The sequence below is a fragment of the Alligator sinensis genome, unplaced genomic scaffold (assembly GCF_000455745.1).
Source record: "Alligator sinensis unplaced genomic scaffold, ASM45574v1 scaffold1115_1, whole genome shotgun sequence".
NCBI lineage: Eukaryota > Metazoa > Chordata > Crocodylia > Alligatoridae > Alligator > Alligator sinensis.
The window spans coordinates 334,878-355,809 of record NW_005842317.1 but is presented as its reverse complement, the minus strand read 5'-3'; the positions used below and the strand labels follow the sequence as shown (position 1 = coordinate 355,809).

General features: G+C 44.4%; 1 non-coding gene across 1 annotated transcript; it reads left to right on the top strand.

Annotated features, from left to right (window-relative positions):
• Window positions 1-336: 336 nt before the first annotated feature.
• On the top strand, window positions 337-496 carry LOC112551063. Its single transcript, XR_003095200.1, has one exon. It is a non-coding gene; the product is annotated as a U1 spliceosomal RNA (small nuclear RNA).
• The last annotated feature ends 20,436 nt before the right edge of the window (window positions 497-20,932 follow it).

Here is a 20,932-nt window from a genome sequence, read left to right as displayed (position 1 = left end):
TGACAAATATTTTGGTGTATATAATAATTTTAAAGGAGAACACTTCTTAAAGGCTGGAGCATCAGTTAAACTACAATAAGAGAAATGAACAAATAAACATACAAAGTTTTTCTGAGAGAACAACTACTGTATTTACCTGAATACAAGACAAAGTCCCGCCCCCCCTCCCCCCCCATAAACACGGGGGAAAAAAGTTTCTCATCTTATATTTGCATGTGAGGAAGCATCATTAAATATAATGTCTATCATTAAACAGCAACCAAAAGCAGCACGGGCTCATTAATGGAAACCAATTATGAAGATGATTAAATGCTGCCAACACTGAACATGACTATAAAACACATGGGCTAGATACGATGATCAACGAGTTGGTACACCCAGAGTAAGGCCTGTCCCTTGCACTGTGGGCAGGCTGACCCCTGCAAGTTTCTCTGAATGCGGGAAACTCGACTGCACAATTTTGTGGCAATGGGAGATTGCATTCATGCTTCTCTCCTGGCTTATTCCTTGGCCTTTTGGCTAGGAGCAAGTGAGAGAAGGGACCATCTGAACCCCAAGGCCTCTGGGCTTAGGGCTTACAGGTAGGATGCCTGCCATGGATTTAGGAAGTATCCAAAGCCAAGACTGATAGGTCTGGGAGACAGAATACTTGCCTGTTGGTAGAGCCACATAGTTTTGAATGATTGAGCTCTGCTCAGTTGAAATTTGGAACTTGACTATTAGGCTTTGCCCAGTATAATGCAGAACTGATTTGACCCTTGAAACAATTTTTTTCTAAAAAAAAATGGGAATCTTTGACAAGGACAGATTAGTGCACCCCATTTCCAATGATTCCCATTTCTTCAGCAGCCTTAAATGTCTGGCAAACATCACCAAATGAGGCCCCAAATCCCCCCCGGAAGCTTCTGCCTCGCAGAGTCTTCTGGGCTGGGACCTTGGGGCTGTTTGTGCCTCCTTGCTCCCAAGGGAAATTGAAGGTGGGGGGAGGAGGGAGGCAGGGGAGGGCTGCAGGGATCACCCTAGTCCTCAGAGCTGGTTTGGCTGCTGCTGAGTCCCGTGGTCTGGCCATGCATCCAGGAGGCATGTGGTGCAGGAGTGGCTGGCAGGCAGGCAGGAGAGCAGTGAAAGTGGCAATGAGGGGTGGGGAGGGGGAAGTGGCAGCGAGCGGGTGCACATAGTGCAGTGACAGCTGGGTGGGAGCGTGGGGCCCACACTGGTGTCCTGGGGTCAGTGCCTGTGGGGCCCAGAGTGGGGTGGCAGGAGTATGGGGCCTGGGCCGGCAGAGGCTCTGGAGCCATGCTGGCTCCCCCCTCTCTCTGCTGGCACAGCCTGGCCCGGTTTCATTTAGCCCTGCTGGCCCAGGCCTCACCCTCCTGCTGCCCTGCCCTGGGCCCTGCCAGCGCTGGCTCTGGGACACTGCATGGGCCCTATGCTCCTGCCCAGCTATCACTGCAGTTCACCTGCCCACTCGCTGCCATTCCCCTTCTACCGCTGCTTTCAGCACTTCCCTGTCCACTTGCCAGCTGCTCCTGCACCACGTGGCTCCTGCCTGCATGACCAGACCATGGGAGCACAAGGCCCACACTGGTACCCTGGGGCCAGGAGCGGGAGGGTATGTGTGTGTGTGTGCCTCCATGCAATGAGGGAGAGACAGAGTGTGTGTGTGTACAATGAAGGAGGGAGGGACAGAATGGGTGTGCATGCAATGTGAGAGGGAGGGACAGAGTATGTGTGTGTGTTTGTAGGGCGAGTCCCACATGCACACCCCACCATATACCTGACCCACAGCTTCCCTCGCACTGCCATGCACACAGACCCCTCAGACCCCATACCCACCCACACACCACATATCCACATACACCCCCACATGCTTCCTCACCCTATGTCCCACATACTCCCACAGCCCCCCACAAACTTATACCCCCCCATACCTCTAACCCCCCAACAATATACAAAAGTAAGACTTCATTTTAAGCTACTGTGCAATCACCTCTGTGTACACTACACAAATGCATGTAAAGCAGGACAAACATATTTTTGGGATCAAATTAATGAAGGTTGTAGTTGTTTTATTTTTAGACTATAATTTGACATTTTTCTGGTTCTGAGACAGCAAAACCTCTTGCTGAAAGAAGTACTTCTGGGGGCAAGGGGAGGGACTTCTGGTGGCAAAGGTCAGTGGCTAGAGGGTGGGACTTTTGCTTACAAGGTGGCAACCAGGGAGTGGAGCACCTGTCAAGGACTGGGGATACCCACGCAGCCCTCGACAGCTTGCCAAATTTTTGTAAGTGGCCCTCCGCCCGAAATAATTGCCTGTCCCTGGTTTATACTATTTATAAGTAGGTACTTACCTTGCAGGGGAAATACTGTGATGAATCAGGTGGTTTTCCTACTTGCAGGGGAAAACCACTTTCTTACCAGGGGGTAAGTCATAGGTAGTCTTTCACTTTCACTTCCAGTGGGAAGATCCTGGCTATATGCCAACTTTAAGGGAATGGGAGACTCCTTCCTAGCTTATTTCTGTGGCCATATGGCTGAAGGCAAGCACAGCTCCAGGGCATCCACACCCCAAGTCTCTGGGATTGGACCCACACATAGGATGCCCACCAAAAGATTTGGAAGCATCTGAAGCCCCAGGTCGGGGTGGAGGATGTTTGCTGGTAATAAGGTCACATTTGGTTCTTTACTGACTCACGGATTTGGAATTGATTTGGCTGATTTGACTTGAAACACAAAAAATTTTCCTTAAAAAGAAAAAAGTTTATACTATTTATAAGTAGGTACAAAAGTGCTGCTTAAGTATGTTTATGGAGTATGTGTGCTAAAACTTGCAGCGGTTTCAAAAGAGGCAAAATGCATCAATTCTGGATAAACTAAGTCTATGGGTGCCTATGGTAACTTTATACAAATTACTGCCAGTATGTTTACTTTAAAGTCAGTGTTTTCAAATTTGCCCCTCATTTCCATGTGCTCAGGGAGACCGGGACCTAACAGTATGGCTCAGGGGGAGGGGCCTGCAGGGGGAAGAAGTTGGAGGGGGAAGAGGGTAAGGGGGCTATTTGACCTCCCAGTGTTATTTTTCCTGTTCTAGTGGTAGGAAGGAGACAAATTCAAGACAAACCTCCAATAATTAGATTCTATACATGGAAAATTATAACAAATCTATACATTTTCATATATAGAATATAATTATTGGGAGGAGGGCTCATCTTATAATTGAGTAAATTTGGTAAATAATATTAGGTATGGAAACCCTGCAAGTGAGGATACTGTTGACTTGCATGATGCCTATAACTACAGATCACAGTAACTCTTGCTACTTAGTTATCCATTATTATAAATATTACATCTATAAAATAGGACAAAGTAAATATAGATAACTCATGTTACTTTAGGTGACTGTAATTAAGATGCCATGAAATAAAAATTATAATGAATGAATATTAGATGCTGTTTTATGATTTGATGATGATAAGACAGAATGTTGTGCATATTTCTATCCCTGCCTTTCATTTGAGGAACTTGGTGTGTTTTAGAGCTGCCTGGACACTGTTGTAGCAAATCCTGCATCGTGGGGTAGGATCTTGAGCGAAAGCACTTGGTTGTGGTTTAACTGCTTTCACTGAAGTCAACACTCACTGGGTGCATTTACTTGAGACGCTGACTGCTCAGTAGCCTGATACTAATGTTCAGTAATGGTGCATGACAAAAATGGTGACGCAACGCTTCTGTGGAGTAGTATTAGGCTACTGCGCAGTAGCATCACAAAGAAGGCATTTGCCGGTGCTACTGCACAGTAACTCAGATTACTGCACATTTATTTAGTACGTGTTTATACAGAATTTGTTTATACAAATACTAAATAAATGTGCAGTACCACTGCACAGTAGCATCTCATGTAGATGTGGCCAGGATTGGCCTATCTTTACTCTCATTAATGTCAATACCATTGTATTGAATGGCAGTAGTGTTAGACCAATACTGGGAGCTTTTGAAAATTTTTCTTGTCCGTCTTTCAATCACAAGAACTCATTTTCTTCTAAGGTAATAGGCAGAACTATGGAGCAAGCAATGAGACTATCAGGTGGCAAGTGCAAGTACTTGTTTTACATAGTGCATAATTAACTCATGACCATAGGGCATTATAGAAGTTACATTTTTTTGTAGAAAACAGATCCATTGGGGGGCTAGTAAACTAGTCAGGGATGTAATTTCAAGCTTAGGCCATCCCTAAACCTATGACTGCTGCTAATTGGTATCATCTGAAAGATCTGTTTTTTTTATGCTCTACCTTTGTCATCTGCTACTTGTCTCTGTGGGATATGTGACACTGAGTTCAAGTATAGTAGTTCTTATGTAAAGTTCATTTAATTTATCCAGCAAGTGATGCCATGAGAAAGTGTAGCTGAGCACTCTCGTTTGATCATTCACCAGATAGCTGCCACGAGATCTAGTTGCTAGGACCACAGGTTTTAAAATTTCTGGCATCCAAACAGAACCCAGGAACTGCCCCTATCCTGGGATCTTAGCTATAAACTCTGCTTGCTCATCCTCTCTCAACTCCTCTTCTACTTGCCTGATAGATGGAACATGGGGTCCAGCTGCTTGTTCCCAGAAACCAGTCCTAACTCTTCAGGTGCCCTGTATCTTTTAAACACACCCTTCCTGGAGTCCCACTAAAGGCATGAGTGTTGGGATTTACAGTTTAGTCTTCAGGAACCAGGGGATACCTATGAGCAAGCAGGCTTTCAAGGAATTTCTGAATATGCCATCTTTATGTAAAAAATGAGAAATACTGATAATTTAGAAAGCAACAAACTTCCTGAATGCAGTGCATTTGATACTAGCTCACCCATCCCTTGATGTCAGTCTGTGTTAAGGCAGGAAGCCCATGATCTGTCTTGTTCAGACTTGAATGACTGCTGCTAAACAAAGTCCCTTCCAATACAGAAGCTTATCCATCTCTTTCCTTCTCCTATTCGATACTTCCTTGGGTGTTGTCTCCTAGGGCATTCTTCTTTGAGTCCAGGGAGTCCAATTTCTTTGTTTCTTGTCTCTTGATCAGGTTGCTGATATTTCTCTTTTTTTCCCACTTCATGCCAACTTTTTGATAAAAGGAGACTGGATCTTCCCTTAGCTTGATTGCCCTAATTATTCAGCTTGAATACATGTTCAACAACCTTGCAAGAGGTAATTGTTCCAAAGGAAGAGAGAATCTGTCTGGAAACTGTCCCTTTAAGAGTCTCTTGCAAGAGCCAGGTGAAACCCATGGTTGTGTTTGTGCAGAGGTTCATGTTACACAGTGGGCCTGTCTACATGTGCACTTTAATGTGCAGGAGCCTATTTTACTGTGCATTAAAGCATTACATAAAAGCCATGCAATTACACTAATGTACAGTAAAATAGGCTACTGTGCATTTATCATCACTTAAAAACTATGCACATTCATTACTGCGCAGTGAGGCAGCTTAACGCACATTTCTTTAGTACATCAGGGCATTTATACATGTGCTCGGGGAGAGGAGGGGGGCGCCTTAGAGCATCTCTGAGAGCGGCCCCTCAGAGTCACGTGTTTTCAGTGTCCCATGCTTCAAAATAGCGGTGAGGGTGCTTGAACTAAAGCTCGTTCAACAAACTTTAGTTCAAGCACCTCTTCCGCCATTTTGAAGCACACGGATATTGAATAGATGTTATACAGAGGCTGCTGGGGTGCATTAATTAACACACTCAAGTAGACTCGATGAATTGAGCAGTGTTGGAGCAGATTAATCAAGTCTGCTCCAACACATGCTAATTATTACATGTCGGGACAGACATCTGGCACATGTATACCCTCACACTGGAGGTACTAAATTTAATGTTCATTAGAAAAAGGGCCTTAATGCATGTGTAGATGCACCCAGTGGCAATAAGCTGAACTCAGACACTGAAAGAAACATACTTCTGTCAGACTTCTTGGCTTTGAACACTGAGGCTCTGTCTCTGCACACGAGCATGTGTGGTTTGTGGTGCCACAAGCCTCTTTGTGGCACCACAAACTGCACATGTGGAATATTAAAACATGCCCTGCATTGCAAATTTGCAGCGAGTGGGCAAAATTTACTACCTAGATTTCTGTGTCAGTTGATGGGTCTCCCAGTCATGGGGGAGCACTACGTGCTCTTGCAGCTGAGAGCGCTGTCAGTTGACCCAGACTCTCAGCCATGGGAGTTCCCCAGGGGTCCCCACATTAGGGAGGCCACAGTTGGTGCAGTCTCCCAGCTGCAGGGGGTCTTCATGCACCTCCACAGTGGGGAGACCGTAGCTGCTGCAATCTCCAAACCATGGTAGGATTCATGCACCACACGGCTGGGAGCTCTGTCAGCTGGGGGTTCTCAGGCTCGGGGTGCACATGGGCCCCCCTTCTCCACTGACAGCTGACAGGGCTCCCAGCCACAGGGGGCCCTGGCTACATGTACAATTAATGGTATGATAGGAAGTATCTACAAAGTTATTACGCATTTTGTGGAATAACTTGATAGCTTAATCCTCTTTTTATCATACCGTTGTCAAGTCTGACCATGTGGCAGGGTGATCACTTAAGCTGTGATTAACTGGTTGATCACACTTTGTGTGTAATATGTACATGGGGCCTATGGGTGCAGGGGTTTCAGGAGCTGCAGCACATTCCTTCCTCTGAGGCCAGATAGGTCTTATTTGCTCATGAAGTGAACAAAGCAACTGATTCATCTCCTTCCCTCCCACACTGTTGTAGAGAAAGTCTTGGAAGGTGCATGGAAACAGCAGTGCTCTCACTCTCCCCTTGCTTGTGCACCTGCAGAATGGTGCTCGGGTCTGAGTGAGTTGGACTATGTATGTGAGTGTGCTCTTCTGGGCCCAGGGCCAATACTTCTAACCAACACTAGACAAGCCCATGTGCTTTTAACTAGCGCAGAAGTGAATTCTCCTCTTTTACCAGGCCAGGAAGAAAGCAAAGAATAATTGTAGGAAATGTGTTCAAGGTGGGTGGCAGTCAAATAAAGAAATAACCTAAGACCTTTCTAAATAATATTTGTTTTTTGGCAGCTGGCAAGTGATCTGAGGAAAAAAAAATCTTACATAACACTGCCTGTTAGGTGAAAGTTTTCTTATAACTCTGTCTTGATGCAGATTACTTGCAAATGACTTTCCCTTTGGCTTTGGGACTGATCAGTATAACCAAACCTAAGTAGCTGTTATTAAAAGACAGACCCCAGCCATTAAGAAACACGTGCTATTTTCAAAATCTTTTCATTACTGCACTGCAGGAAATTACAGGATATTTCATTAGCATTTTTAGGATTACATGAAACACTTTATGTTAATATTAGCCTAGTTTTACACCCCCATGCTAACCTGTCACTTGTTCAGGCGGATTATCTGAAACACTTTCTATAGCATTTCTTCCTACATACTTCAGATTTACTCTATCAGCATTGTAAAAATGATTATATGTATTTCTATGCTTACAGCCCACCAGTGGGTAACAGTATGATTACATAATGTTAGATGACAAAGAAGTGTTAATCACTAAAAAATACTTTAACTGTTAATGGTCTTACAACAAGGAGCTGCATTTCTAAAATCCTTATTATATTTCTACCCTGTAAGCTCATAATGTTATTTTAAATCTCCTGTCATAATTTAGGTCTTGATATTTTGTACAGTGAGACAAATTATAATAATTAGTGCTTACACATCCTCTGAAGATCTCACAGGGCACCCATATCTTTAGAATGCCAGATTTGGCTTCCAGTCTTGTACACTGCTGCTTCTATCCTATTTAAGATAATAAAATACTATCGTCCTCCCTGAAAACAGCAAACAAGCACAGTTTAAAAAAGAGGGCTTAAAGGTATAGCATTCATTATACAGGAAGATACAAGAGGCTCTATGAACTGTATCTCTTTAAGCTAACCATATACAGCAGGATTTGGTGCTGTCACCCTATACAAGGGGGTGTCCATACATGGTGGGATATTTGGATTGGAGGAGTGATAAGAACATGAGGGCAAGGACTCTGTCTTCTGTGTCTTGTACAGCACTAAGTGTACAGTGGATCCTTAATGAGTAAAAAAACAATAACTGAATGTATGAAAGTAGAAGGTGTGGAGAGTTACTTGATTCCACATGACTCGAAGATGATGTTAATATTTAGTCTTGGAATGTGGACTGCTTGGGGGCCCCCCAAAATAATTTTCTACTGGTGAGGTTAATGTAGAAGAAATTTTCAGTGTGAGGATTAAATAGCTTCTCTCTGTGAAGTACTCTAAGGGTGTGTCTACACATTGTCCTGTGGTGAAGTTATTAGTTATTTAGTACTTCCTTTTGGAAGTACTAAAGCATGGCGCAGTAACTGCCCATACAGCACCATACACATGATGCATAGTTATTTTTAGCAGCTACTTCCCCATAGGGGGGCACTATAATGGGAAGCGCAGTGCTATGGCTAAGTAGCTGCTGATCATGTGTAGACACCCCTAGATACTATGTCCTTGTAGCACGTCACTACGGTGACATAGCATCATGCGTAGACGTGCCCTAAAGATAGCGTCATAAAGTTTAATGAATACAACATAGTGCTTTGTTTTTGTTAGTTCTTCCCCATTTTGGTGCTGAAATAATAGAGAAGATTGTGCAGAGTTTGGAAAAGTTAATCGCAGACTGTTGAATACATGTTCTTCCAAACAAAACTAGTGCATGATGTTTGACACTCATGCATATTTACAAATGTGTTCTAATTACACTATTTCAGCAGAGGGACTTAATTTCCCCAAATCTGTTTGCATAGACACACTGGGGGTTTTTTTCCTCTTAAAATATTTACAAGAATATTTTCTGGTAAATATTTTCAGTGGAATACTGCCCAAGAAACAAATTGCAGATTTATGGAATGAACCCAACTGGGTATCAGAGAGAAATGTTACTAAATGTGCTAAGTGTGGAATTTAGGCTAAATGTAAAGAAGACTGTTAGGCAGATTACAGGCTGAAAATAACAGGATCACTTATAACACTGACTGCTAGGACCAACCAACGGCTGTTGCAAAAATATTGAATAATAATTTAAATACTAGATGAGTAGAATGGTCCAAGTTTCATAACTACAGGTGAATGAAAATATCATTTACTTAAAGTGACAAAAATTATCCTAAAAAGCTTTGGCTGAACTATACTGGAAGGTTAATAATTTGAATCTGGATTTAAAAGAATCTGTTTTGACTTGTATAATGCAACAAAATAGAAAAGATTCTCATAAAACTGTGACTTTTGGTAATAATGACATACAGCTGCTCTGCTCTAGCAAGACCTCCGGAAGCATTATGCTTGACTCATTGACTTCTGTGGAAGATCTAGATCCCAAAGGAACGCAGAAATCCAAGCACTAAATGAAAAAATAGTATCCATACTCTGAAAGCTGCAGATACCCAGTTGCCAAATTGCACATTGAAATGAATTCCACTCCCTCACTGGTTAATGGGAGCAAAAAAATCCCCCCCCCCCCCCCCCCCCCCACTTCCTGCTCCCCTGGGTATCATATATTCTCATAATAACTTTGGGATTTTCAGCTGTCAAATAGATTAACAATCTATAAGCACACTGCTCTTTACTGAGTATGCAGTACAGGAAAATCTGGTTCCAGTTTCTGGAGAGAGGTTGTTTGACTTCTTGCTAAAATGAAACCTTGATCTGGGGATATTTGAGTATAGTAATAGTCATCATATGTCCATTACCTGGCATGTTTTTGAAGCTGACAGAAGCTCAGGTGAGCAAACAGTTTGTCACAGAAGGTTGAACTAATGTATATTTTTTTCTTGTTGCATATTTGGTTAATCGAAGATAGAGATGTATCTACTTTTTGTTAATGTTTATCCGAGGGTGGAACCATGCCTTTTAACAGTGTATTTGATATCAAACATATCACATTCATTATTGTTGCAACTAATAACATATCAAGTGTTGCATCTTCACATCATTGTAGAAACCCTTCTGATACCCTGAAGTAGTTAAGATCTATATAAAACACAAATTTCTCACATCTGCAGAAAAAAATACAGGGCTGGTATGAATTTCAGAAAAAGAATAGGAAAAGCTCTGAGGGATTCAGTAACTCTCTGGGTAAGACCTAGAATCCATAGTTCAGAACAAATTCTATAGTGCTCAGGGACATACCACAGATGTTTTCACTCCTTGGGCGCTTCCACACATGCAGGCACGTGTGCTTGCAGCAGCTCAAATAGCAGCAGCACTAATTTGTGTCAGATTTTTGCTTCAGTGCACATGTCTGAACATACCCTTTGTGTGGGGCAAATTGTGCCACTGTGGGCAAACTGAACCTGCCCAGCTCCTCCCAGATCTTCAGCCAGGGGGAGCTAGAGGCCGGGGCCAGCACCTGGTGAGCAGCTCAGGGAGCTTCTGAGGCTCAGCCAGTTGGTATCTGGACACTAGCCCCTTGTGCCAGCTGCACTGCTGAAGTGGCCCTAACCTAGAGTGGTCCTTGCACCCTCTACCCACTACAGCAGTCTGGCAGTGGGGGCTGCTGCCTGGCTGTGACCTGCTGCCACCTGTGACAGCACCTGCTCCCTTGGACCTGTGGCCCTATGGTTGCACGCCTGCCTGACTCAGATGGGGACTGCACAGCTGCCTGGGCTGTGGTATGGGCACTGCAGCAGAGCCTCCTGCACTTCTGGGCTAGCTGCCAGTGGGTTGTGTCTGCACAGTTGGTCTTTCGGCAGCACTGCTGTCATATCTTCTGATGCCCCCGCCCTGCCATCTGGGCAGCTATTGCCCAGAAGGTGTGCTTATTGCAGTGACCCACCTGGAACTATCAAAGCTTGCAGGACAGATGAGCAACCTCATCTGCTCTCCAGTTGGGTTCCCGGTACTCATGAACAGCGCGTGCCTCTAGCAGCTGGGGGGCACAGCGCAGCTGGCAGAGGCAGGAGTATGGTGGCATTGAGTGGTGAGCTCCCGGAGATGATGCTGGTGCTGTTGGCATGGGGGAAGGGTGAGCACCGACCAAGGGTCAGTGAAGACCCACAGACACTGCTGGCAGCATCAGTGCAGCATTGCTGCACGTGCACCCATGTGCATCTCCTACGCATTGCCAATGCCAGTGCTGGCCCTGGGCAGGCTCCTCTGCCCAGGGCATGCCACTTGTCTTACCAGCAAAGATCCTGGTGTTCCCTGTTTTAAAATTGCAAATTCTTTCATAAAAAACCCAAATTCTCTCATTAATATACCCCAAATCCATGTTCTTCCATTATTAAAATGAAACACTACTATATAGAGATCAGTTGGGCAATATTTTCTTGATATATTTACAATTTTAAAGCAATTTGGAAGCCTACCAGTGCATATGTCATCTTAATGAAAATTCTAAATATCTATACACTTTGGTGTTTGCTTTTGGTTTTTTTAAAATAGAAAAATCACAGCTGCCCCTGCCCCCTTTGCACATCAAGATGTTGAGCACTGAGCAGCACTGATAGGCCAGCACCCTGTCCTTGCCCTTGCCCCTCAGTCTCAACCCATAGCCCCTTCCCATTCCCTCACTCCTGCCTGCTCCCACTAGCCCCCTCCTGGCAGCAGCTCTGTCCTAACACCAGGACACGAGTCCAGCTGCAGCTGTCCCACCCACTGCTATATGGCTCCCCTGCAGTGCCTGCCCTTGCTGTTCTGCTTCCTGTGCCTGTGCCCAGGCCCCAGCGATCCCCATAAGATGTTTGTTAACATGGGGCCACATGTTCTAGCACTGGTGTGGGCACGGGGCAGGGCTGCAGTGTGGCAGTTGCCCCTACAGACGCAGCTACTGCCAGTAGGTCTCGTCCCATCCCATGTGGCCGGGTGGGCACGCAGTGTGTGAGATTTGTGGGGGGGATGTGGGGTTTGGGGGAAGTGGTGTTGGGGGGGTAGATTATGGGGGGTTTTGTGGGTGTTGGAAGACTGTGTGGGTGTGTTGGGGGGGCTGCTCAAGAGAGGTGAGTCCCCCACCCACCCGTCTCAAGGTGCTCAGACCCCCCTGCAGCAGCAGCAGCACTCAAGGCCTGCTGCTGGCAGAGCCCCCCTGCAGTGCGGCCCTGACCCTGATGGAATCCTTTGAGCTTCGGCTTTGAGAAGCTGATATGTCTCCTTCTGTTGAGGTGAGGTGTTGTCTTGCCAAACAGAATGAACCCTTCTCTTCCAGTCAAGGAGGGGCTGGATCTCAGTGTTGCTTTTATCAAACCAGTCTTGGTGTTGATTGGTGGTTTAGCCTTTGGATTTCACATAGGTCATATAGACAGGGGCTTTAAACCTCTTCCAGAGTTCCTCTGTGTTGTCTTTATTTGTGGACACAGAGCTTTCTGTGGAGATGCTTTTGGAGATCCTTACAGATCTTCAGGATGTAAAGACATCTGGTGTTGAGAGTCCTCTGCATTGCTTTTAGCTATTTTCACTGATTCAGAGCAAGCCGTATTTTCATAATGGATCTGACAAGAAGGTGATTTGTCCAGCAGTCAGTGGCTCCTCACGTGGCCCACATGATACGGACATCCATTTGATCATGGGCTCTAACAATAACAGTTGAGGAGGTGCCAGTGCTTAGAGCAAGGGTGTCTCCAGGTGGTTTTTTATTTATTACTATCTAAAGATAGTGTTCGTGATGTCAAGACTATGCTCTGCACATTTGCTCAGGAGAAGGATGCCATTAGAGTTGGTTTACCCTACTCCTTCCTGCCCACTGGTGCCACTCAACAGTTCTAAGTCATGTTTGACTCCGGTGTTGAAGTCACCAAGGATAATGATCTTGTTCTCCTTGCAGGTGTCAGTTAGTACTTTGTCAAAGTTGGAGTTTTTTGACATCATCATCAGTATCATGTGTTGGGGTGTACAGGCTGATGAGAGTGGCAGGCTGATTGTTGCTGAGCTTAAGACAGAGGAGCATAAGTAGGAAACTACTTAAATTGTGGTTTTGTGATTTTTGTGGAGACTGAGAAAAACAGTGACTTTCATGATTGGGGCAAAAAATGGCATTGGCCACAATTTCCTGCAGAATCCAAAAAGAAAATGCTTACTGGAATATAAAGAAAGCACGGCAATCACTGCTGCCACAGAGCATGTGATTTGAGTGAGAGCTACTGACAGCTACTGATGTAAACTAAGTGAAGATGCCAATCAGGAAAGCAAAAGTATTTCAGTGCCAGTCAGTGGTGAGGAATGGGGCTGCTGGGGTCCCTCCACCAATCAGCAGCAGGCAAAAGTACTTCCACGAAATGCCCATGAAATTGTCTCTGTGTGCTGGTTGTGAAAAACCCTTTGAATGATTTAAGTAGGTCTGTAGTCATAAGCTGTTTGTTGATGCCCACAGGGAGCTTCATAAGTTGACTGACAAGCTGATTCTTGATAGTGAACCTGATGCCATGAATGTGTCTGTCCTGGGCTGGTTTCCCCTTCCAGAAGAAGGTATAGCCTCCACCCTCTTTCCTCAGCTGACCCTCATCCACTTGTCTTGTCTCACACAGAGCTGCACTCACTGTTAAAATTGTATCTCTCTATGTTGCTTACAATATTGCTATTACAAAAGTGTGTTTGAACCAATGGGATGATTCCTAGGTGTGAATCAACCAGGATGTTGACAGATTGCCATTGTTTTAGGGAATAGAGAGAGGAGTAAAATGGAACAAAATTTAAACACAAACAAAACCCCACAAACTTGCATCTTTTTAATTAAGAAAGATTCCAAGTTGTGACTGTCTCTTCCTTAGTTTTGCTTTGTTTTTCAATATACTACAAATCTAGAGTTATGTTATGATTGTATTTTTACCCCTTCCGTTGAGGTGCCTCAAAATGAATATTACATAGTAATGCTTTTTGGCATAGAAATGTATGGGAATAGGGCAAAAAGCCTGTAAATGAGGAATATCAACAAAGCAAAAGATGCTATTTTAAGCTGATATTTTTCTTAGGCATTATCTTGCTGTTTTTCCAAGTGCAAAAATGTGGGTTTATCAACATAAAGATGGATATTTTAGACTTTTTTTAGAGGGAAAATGGAAGTTTTGATATTTTTCAGAAGCATAATTTTCCTCGCCAATACAAACAAGGAAATCATACAGATATTTGTAACTAATAATGGCAAGTTCAAGAGTTGGTAGTAGGGTTGGAACCAGTAGTGAATTTTTTATGTAAATGATTTTACTGGGGGGAAAGAGAGGACTTTGCCTCTTTGTATAACAAACTATATAACAATATTTGTTTGTTATATAACAAAGTTATAACAAAATGTTTGCTACAAAATTTTGCAATCTTTACTCATGTCAGTGGCTGTAAATCATGCAAAACACTGCATGATTTCAATGGTGATGCTTGTTTGGAGAAGGATCGACATTGAGAGTAAGGGTGGCTGACTGGGGCCATGATTTACTAATCCACTAAACTTTAATATTGTATATTTGAAGGCTGCTTGTAGTGTAAAAGTTCTTGGCTTGTGAATAAAGATTAGACTTTATTTTGCTTTCATTTTTATTTATTTTTTTCGGAACAGTCATTATTTGTCCTTCTTCAAATGTATGTCTATAGATTCCACTTTAGGTGTGCATGCATGTAGGTATATGTAGCAGGCTGGCTGGCAAAGGCTTGCAACAGACTGTACTCTCTAAGCTGGAGGAGCCTGCAGGCTTGCAGAGACTACAGCCAGCTGCAGTCAGTCAGGAGTGATTGCAGGCTGCCTCGGAGACCTGAACTAGCAGAGGATGATTAGCTGGCCATGGGAAGTTAAAGGCTCCTAGGGAGAGGAGTCAAGAGGAGGAGACTGAACGAGGGAGTGGGTGCTTGGCTAGCGGCAGCAGATCCAAGCCAAGGGCTCTCTCAGGGTCTGCAAAAGACCCAAGGCTGGAGTCAGCAGCACCATGAGACAAGAAGAGGGAACTCATGCAGGAGAGGGAAGAAAGACTGCACTATGGCACTGAGGGAGTAGCATGAAACAAGCAGTACCTTCTAGGAGTCTGGGGAGAGACCTCAGGACTGAGAGTTGCCCTGTATGAACTGTGGTTATGGGTGTGTTTTGAGGGCTGGTTTACATTGATTCCTGTACGGCAACAATGCCCAGGAATAAATGTATGGTGTGAGAGATTTAAGCTGACTGGTTGAGCTAAGTATTAACCCTGAACCTGCTATAGTATAAAAGATCAGGTTCTTGTCTAGGAGAGAGAAGATTCTCAGTGTCTGTTGGGGCCAAGAGTGCCTTGTGTCTCTTTCTGCTCTGTGGAACTACAAAAAGAGCAGAGTGACCATAAGTCTCTTTCATTTCCCTCATACTACCCTTACAGGGAGATAAAACTTGGTCTGTGATTAACCTGCTGCCTTTTTCAGTGATTTCAAGTCATTTTTCTGCTACTTTCTATTAAGAAAATTTCATTTGTGCAATTCCTGTTTTCTTGAATTGACCATTTAATACATGAAAAGAAGAAAACTATCAGCAACTCCTTCTGGAATTAAGAAAGGCACTTGGCCACAAGACATTCTTTACAATTTCAGATTTCAAATTCTGTCTCTTCTGTGATAGATGGATCTCCATCAAGGATGGACATAGCTGTTGGCACAGGAGAGAGCCACATCCTAGAGAACTGCTCTTACATACAAGTCCTGCTCTTAGAGACAGAGGATTAGAAGGGATCTCCTGGACTGTAGAGTCTAGTCCCCTGCTGTATATCATGTTGTATAACACTCCTCATAAACCTATCCAGCTCCTTTTTTAATTCTAGCTAGCCCCCAATTTCTCTTCCTGGAAGGCTGTCAAGAATCTCACTTCTCTTCTGATTAGAAGTTTTACTTTAATTTCCAGGTCAACGTTATTTATGGCTGGTTTACACCCACTTGCTTTTGTCCCATTACTGACATTTAGCTTACATAGCTCTTTTCCTTCCTAGTGTTTACCTCTCTCACCCTGATATATTTATAGAGAACAATCAAGCTCTCTTGGCCTTCATTTTGCTGGGCTAAACAAGCCAAACTCTTTTAAATGCCATATAACTGTGTTAACCATTCTCTTGTTCATCTTAATGTCCCTTTTGCATTTGTTGTAGCTCAAATTCATCCTCCCTGAACATGGGCAAAAAAGACTGTACAAAACTGCCATTGCCAACCTACTCCTTTAGGACTTACAAGTCCAGGGACCTTGAGCACAAGTTATATCTGCTTGAACAGTCACCACAATTGTGATGGGCTTTCAAGGCATTCATTACTTCACCAGAATGACCCCTTGCTGAAGATTTCCTTAAAAATGCAATTAAGCAGTTCTCAATCAGCATTCTGTTTTATTGATTTTTTTAAAAACCTCTGTATATAATAAGATTTGCAGGACTAACAGAATTTCATAATGCTATAAGAATTCTTTATTGTAGATTGTTTTTAATGGCAAAACCCTGGCATTAATTCATTTGGGAATGTTGACAATTCCCAAGTTGTACTGTAGCTCTCCTTAGTCCAGATTTGAGGATGAGAAAAGTCTTAAATTATAATTATACCATGATGTCCTTAAATCTCCCTCTTCACTTTTAGATGGGAAGTGAAGCACATTAGGATTCTTATCTTTTGTGAGATCCTTGCAAAAGGGTAAAAAGCTTTTCCCCACATGAGTTCCAGAAAACCACAGAGCTTGCAGAGCTCAAGACAAGATGGGTTATAATTTTTAAATGTGCAAACTTAGGCCAGCTCTACAGAGTACAGGTACTGCATACTTAACTAGTTAATTGCACTATTACCTTCAGACCAGCTATACATGCAAAGTACTTATCATGATAAAAACTCCAACCAGCTCTAAAGTTAGATCTCAAAAATGTGTACTAACTTCATAGTTGGTTGCTTTAATTTGTATGTATAGCAGGTCTACCCTGTGGCTGGGAGCCCCAGCAGCTGATAGGGGTACATCATGCCTAACCAGGGCTGGGAGTCCAACAGCTAAGGGACTTTCAGCCCCCACAGCTGCCAACTCAGGGTCCTGGCAGCACTCTGCAGCTGATTGGGCCCAGAGTCCTGCAGCTGTGATTGCTGGCTCCTGGCAGTACACCTCCTGGTGCGAAGCCCCAGCTGGGTTCTGGCAGCCAAGGGGCATGGCTGTGATCTCCAAGCCCTGGGGATGCATGGATCCTCCAGGGCTGAAAGTTTGCAGCTGCCATGATCTCCCAGCCCAGGGGTGCATGAAACTCCCAAAGCTAGGAGATCGTGGCATTTGAACTCCCAGCTGTGGGGTATATGGGGTGCCCTCATGACTGGCAGCTCCTCACAGCTGAGGGGGCTCCCAGATGCAGGAGCTTGCTTCTTGCCGATGTAGGGGGAGCCCAGGATTGGGTTCTCCCTGCATGGGCAATAAGGCATGATGGGATCTAATGTGCAATACCAGAATTGCACCTCCTGTCATGCATGTGTGGGGTGGTGGGAGGTCCAACTGTGTGGATCACACATTAGATGCCTTTACCTGTATGTGTAGAGGGAGCCTTAGTGGCTCAGCCTTTCTTTTACTAAAGTGAATGGCAAACTCCCACTGGCTTTTAACAGAGCAGGTTACTGGACATTGCATGCTTTCGACATTAAGAAACATATCTTGAGGTCCCATGCAGTCATAGCTTTACCAAAAAATGGTAGTTTAAGGAAAATAGTCATAAGTTTAGATGATCTGAATTATCTTGTAGCTAATTGTGCAAGCTTATCTTAAACAGTAGTTTGTAAGAGTGATGTTTTTCTTCCTCAAACCTGTTAAAAGGAAAAACTTAAATATGTTGGTATGGGGTTTTGGGGGTTTTTTTTTCTTTAGATTATAGCAATTTAAATAGAAATGAATTAAAGCCATTATATTTTCCAAGTTATTATAAAATACAGCACGATATACAGTGTCAGAATAAGCATACCTGCTCTGTTAGTCAAAAGACAATTAGGTTAACTAAGCCTAAAATCTAAGCTGCCTTAGATTCTATCTTCTAGCAAAGTTTTTTTACATTAATGTAAATGTACATGTACAATGTCTTCATAAATTATTTTTTTAGCTGAGAAAAGTTAGTATTCTGTATAGGAACACCCGTGCTAGAAACCACAGTTAGCAATTTGGTACAAATTAGCTGCCTTTGTCACACTGTAAATATAGTTGTTGTTTAAGAGTCTCTACATGATTGGTTGTGAGTTATGATGTATATTTTTAGGATGTCTTTCATTGTGGTGTTTGGAAGCCCTTACAGAATTCTGAAATAAATTAATCCCAGTAATATTTCCAAAAGGAACATTAATTCTCATCTCCTGTTTTCTAATTTTGTTAGTAGTGTCAGCTCCAAAGACTACTGGGTCATCTATTTGTCATAGTCCGTACAAATACTGCACAGGAAGCTGGAGGAAAGGGCACCCGATGAAGTATTTGCACAGTGTAATTGTCTTTTCATCTGCAGTGCAAAAAAGATGTTTGCCTCAGCCAGATATTGGAAGACAATGTGCCATTGGTCTTTATATAGAGTAAAATGCTTTTCACTGCCAAGTTTGCTAAAAGTGAGTTATATAGTGTTGGAATTCAAATGACCCAGTCAGTTAATTCAGCTAAAATACCTTTATTAAATCTAAAAGCCAATATAAGTTGTAGTTACTTGAAATGAATACACTAGCAGCGTAGTTTAGATTGGCAGTGAACAAAATACACATTCACTCTTTTGCGGGGAGGGGGTAAAGAGGTGGGGGAGGAGGGCAAATCTTAAACCAGGTTCCACCATTTTTAAACCAGTCTGTGGGTCTACATGTGCGCCCGACTGTGCAGTTGTTACTGTGCAGTCATCTAGTACTTAAAGCAAGTACTAAATGACTGCATAGTGTTGGCTCTGGATTTAGGGCCCAGATGCCTTGTTCCAGGTTGGGGGGAGAGGACACCCATCCTCAGACTAACCATGACCTTTCCATTCAATAATAGGCAAATTTTATTGATACACAGCGATAACATAAAATAAACAATACAAACAATCAAGCAGTTCTGTATATCTACCAAGTCCTAGGGCTGTCATCAGAGTCAAAGTCCATCTGGCCAGGACACAGTCTTTACTCTGAGGCTCTCTCTTAGGCGTCAGATGTCAGAAGCCTGGAGATGGGATGCTGAGGCCCACAGCCCTCCCTCCAGTGGGGTGGATGAAACAGGTTGGTGGTATGCCCTCTGTCCATGGTGGTCTCGGGGGACCCTCCTGGGGGATGGAGACAGGAACCCCTCTCGGGGAGAAGGACAGGAAGGGACCCAGGTGGGATGGGGAGGGACCCTTTGTCACTCTCAAGTCTCTGCTTTTATAGTCTCCTTCCCTCCTGATGACTCCTGATCCATGACTATGGCTGGTTGGTCTCTCTCTGTGGTCATATGTCTGCATAGCTCATCACATGCACACATACTAATTTGGTCTTTCTGGACCTTCTGCTAATTTGGTCTTTTCCCCCAAAACCAGGACTCAGGCCCCCCTGCTCTGGGGCCTTGTTAGCTGGTGCTACCCTTATCTCATGTTATGGAACAGTATGGTACATGCCCCCATCTTTCCCAGGCTATATGTGTATCCATTGGCCTTGTTGTGTTAGACAGCCTGTCTGTTTTGAAGGCTGTGTGAAACTCTGTATGTGAGACTCAGGCTTTTTAGAAATCAATTAATCCCTGCTGCCCATCCTGAACCATTCTAATATATATACACCTGTGGCAGTGCACCTTTGGTGCCTGCCACTTTAAGGGCTGGAGCAGGCAGCTGCCAGGTGCCTGATGAGGGCAGCCATTTTCAAACATAGACCAGGGAGGCAGCAGTCTGTGTGAGGCAGCCAAGAAGGCAACATCAGGCTGAGCTGCTCCTGGAGCACCTTGGAGGTAAGGGTGAGGCTATGGGGAAGAGGAGGCCTCAGCGGTGGGCATGACCTGAAACTGCACCCTGCTGGGGATGGGTGGCTTGGTGGGGATGTTTGTGGTGGGACAGCCCCCAAGAAATGCCAGGCCAGTTACCTCCCCAGTGAAAGGCGAGGATGGGCACCTCATAACCCCAGCTCCCACATCCTAGTGGGTAACCTGGCAAGGAGGTCAGCAGGACCAAGGGGGTCCAGAGTGGGGGAAGGTGCCCAGAGTTTGGGAAAGGGCATGGAGCCTACCAAGGGGCATGGAGCCTAGTGACAGGCTAGGAGCCCAGAGGCTAGGAGCCCCAACTGTGTATGTGGGGCAAGGAGCCTGGTATGAGTGAGGGGCACAGAGCCCAATGAGAGAGGCTGGCGTTAGGGGCTGGGATATGATTACAATTTGGATGCCATCTGTGAGGCATGGGCCACGGTACAGAGCCATGGATAGCTCCCCCTGGCATCAGGGCATAAAATGGGCAGCCTCCCACATTATACCACCAGTTATGGGAATAGCAAAGTCATGGCAGGAGAGACTAGGCAGACTGCCCTATGTAGACAGGCGATCAGGCCAACCTGAGACTCGACCCTGAGCTTGCCCCGTCACAACACCTGTAAGCAAGTTCCCAAAAAGCAAACCTTTAAATACTATTTTCTAAGCCAACATGCAGTAACTACTAGTACTGTGCTGTCCTGGCACCTTATGGACTGTTTCCGACTCTACTTTGCAGTAGCAACAAGCTATGGCTGTCACGACCCAGTGATTTTGGTGCCTCGGCACTATGGAATTTCCTGGCCACATGAGAGCTCCTTTGCACGGCAGAGTGTTCTGCTGCAATTGAGAACCCACGTGTAGGAGAGAGTTCCTGCCAATTTGCAGTTTCCTTTGCAGAATGCATTTCTATTTGCAGCACAGAAATGCACGGTGCAAAGAGTTCCCGCTATTCGAATGTAAATTTGTGTCCCGCTATTGGCCAGTGCTAAATTATTCACACGTGGCGGCTAGTAATTGGCTCGCTGGCCGTTTAAAATTCCGCGCGACTTCCGCCCAAGTC